We start from the raw sequence: 2,733 nt of genomic DNA on the forward strand, positions 1-2,733 counted from the left end.
TATATATATATATATATATATATATATATATATATATATATATATAGAGCGCAATGAGCGTATTATGAAGTCCACTGACCATATTTTTACAAATATACAGTGATAGATAGTGTATTTATCTCGTTTGAAATTAAGCCATATTAACCGGAGAGGAGGCAGTATGGACTAGTATTACTTTGTTGTGTCTCGTCAACTTGCCGAACAAGGAGAATGTTGTAGGACGGGAGAAGCTTGCGCGCGGTGGCTCGCGGGACAAGGAGAAACTTTTGACTAATACAAGCTCTCCCTCGCTCAGGCGGTGGACATGCACCAGTTAATTCGGTGTCAGATTGCCAGAAACATACACTATACTACTAGTGCTATTATTGTTCGACTTGCCGAATAGGCGAACAGCCAAGCGCAAAGTTTACTAGTAATACTTGTACAACTACTATAGTCTATAAAGGTATTGACGCGGATTTGTAGCACATAGGTGCTCCACCCACTGAAATCTTACCCGGCCGTTACTCTCCCCACATCGAGCCATTAAATGACTGAATCATTTTTCGCGAGATAGATACATTGGATATACAGCAAAGTAATAACTGAAAGCGGGCCCATGGATTTATTGACCTGTGCACTGAAGCAGAGACTAAGCGGGCCCATGGATTTATTGACCTGTGCACTGAAGCAGAGACTGCTGGAAGTGTTTCTAGATACAGTACCTGGTTACAATCAATCAATGCCATGGCATTGAATATTGCATTGTACTTCCGTGTGAAATTGTGGAGAGATTGGTGCAGGCATAAAGATTAAAATTTGGAAACAATAGTGTTTAACACTGACAGTGTATTTCATCTACTACACACTTCTGTAAACCAAGGATTACATGGGCCAAAAATATAGACCTGACAGTACACCGTGTCAGCAACACATTTGAAAATTGTAGGGGGCAAGCTTACCGAGAAGGTCAGTGTACAAAGCTTCGTGGATCGTTAATTAGCTATGCCTTGATTTTAAAACTGACAATACATTACCAACCACAGACAACATAGGTTTAGTGAACAAGTGAACGAAAAAGAAGCTTATATCAGTGATCATGCTTCCTGGGTAGTTAATTAGCCACTGTACGGAATTAACACTGCAAATTGGCACTGACAACTGCATGCAAGAACAGCTAAGTCGGAGCTGGCAAGAAAATTCACTGCCTTATTTTCATTAGCTGGAAACAACTCCCTTCATCAGACCCATCCATGCACAAAAAAATAATGCCCATACATGATTCACAAAAATTAACTTAACGGTGAATCTTGACAAACTGATTTCAGATAACATAGTTTGTCAGCAAATACATTCAAAGACGGTAGATCCATCAACAAATTTACAACTTCGACAGTGATAATACTTGATGAGATTATTCTGCGACGCAACAAAAAATAACTATAATTACATATCCATCAACAACTCATTAATCGAGCAATATAACTACTCGAAAAAGCACTTTGTGGAATTTCACTGATAAAAATGCACTGATTAATCAACAAAATTTCAAATAAGAAGAGGACAATAAACCCCAAAATCTAAGATGCCCAAGTTTTGAAGGTGAAAAATTGCAAATCACAGTCATGAGAAAACTATAGATTTCTCAGATTTGTCACCGTCGAAAAAAAACACCAGATTTGAACACCACAAATCTAATCTCCTACAAAAAATGTCTAGGAAACTTTTTAGAGAGAAAAAAAGAGCAAATAAAATGACTTGGAAAAGAGCTCGCCGCATCAATCTTATCTCTGAAAAAGAATTCCAGGAAACCTCGAGAGAAAAATCGAGGAAAGAACTACAGTTTTCAGAGAGAAAAAACAAGGAAAGAAATATTTCAGAGAGAAAAAACGAGGAAACAAAATGACTTGGTGAAGAGCTCGCCGGATTGGTCCTTACCTTGTCGCCGGCCTTCATCCCCGAAGTCTCAGCCCGTGCCAGATCTGTAGTGACAGCTCGTCGCCGTCATGCTTTTTCCACAGTACCTGGATTCATCGACGGCCATGTGCGAGGTGGCGTGGGAGGTCGGATCCGTCGGTGGATGGGGGCGATGTGGCAGCAGAGCTTCGTCCCGAGCACCGGCGACGCGTGGGTGGCGTTGGAGGCGGTGCCAGGCCGTACAGGAGGCAAGGGGAGCTGCGGTTAGCCACGTGGGGCGCGGCGGCGCGGGCCGGAGCACGGCCGTTGCTCGCTGCGACGGAGGAAAGCAGATGGATTGTGGATTTGTGGTGTGGGGCGGGGCTAGTAACTCCCGGTGGTGCGGGCGTGGGCGTGGGGAGGAGATAACGATGGGATCATGGGAACGACTACGGCGAGGGGAGCAAAGAAACAGTGCAAGGCGGCTGCAAAAATTAACACGGAATGGGCAGTTAATGCGGTGGGTCCAGCTCGTACAAGGGGGCATGCATATACGAGATGTTTTAGAACCAGTACTCCAACGATACAAAACTAAATACATCGCATTAAACACTATCGATCCGAATCTACACGCATAGCAACTGTACTGATGTGGGTGGGGGAGCACCTAGGTGCTCCTCTGTAATTCCCATAAAGGTATGTACTATACTAGTACTAGGAACCGGATGGAGGAGCGTCTGCACTTTTATTATAATTTTAAAACTTGATAAAGCAATCTTCAACACGTTTGGTTCTCTTCGAGGGTTCTCGCGTGTGATAATGGAAGTTGATTGCATGGAACACTCGCCACAATTCTCG

At 43.2% G+C, this 2,733-nt stretch overlaps 1 long non-coding RNA gene across 1 annotated transcript; it reads right to left on the bottom strand.

Annotated features, from left to right (window-relative positions):
- Window positions 1-1,168: 1,168 nt before the first annotated feature.
- LOC119274498 lies at window positions 1,169-2,356 on the bottom strand. Its single transcript, XR_005135183.1, has 2 exons — window positions 1,918-2,356; window positions 1,169-1,398 (listed from the first exon to the last, which is right to left on the bottom strand). It is a non-coding gene; the product is annotated as an uncharacterized LOC119274498 (long non-coding RNA).
- Between the last annotated feature and the right edge of the window lie 377 nt (window positions 2,357-2,733).

This window comes from Triticum dicoccoides, chromosome 3B (assembly GCF_002162155.2).
Source record: "Triticum dicoccoides isolate Atlit2015 ecotype Zavitan chromosome 3B, WEW_v2.0, whole genome shotgun sequence".
In the NCBI taxonomy this organism is placed as follows: Eukaryota; Viridiplantae; Streptophyta; class Magnoliopsida; order Poales; family Poaceae; genus Triticum; species Triticum dicoccoides.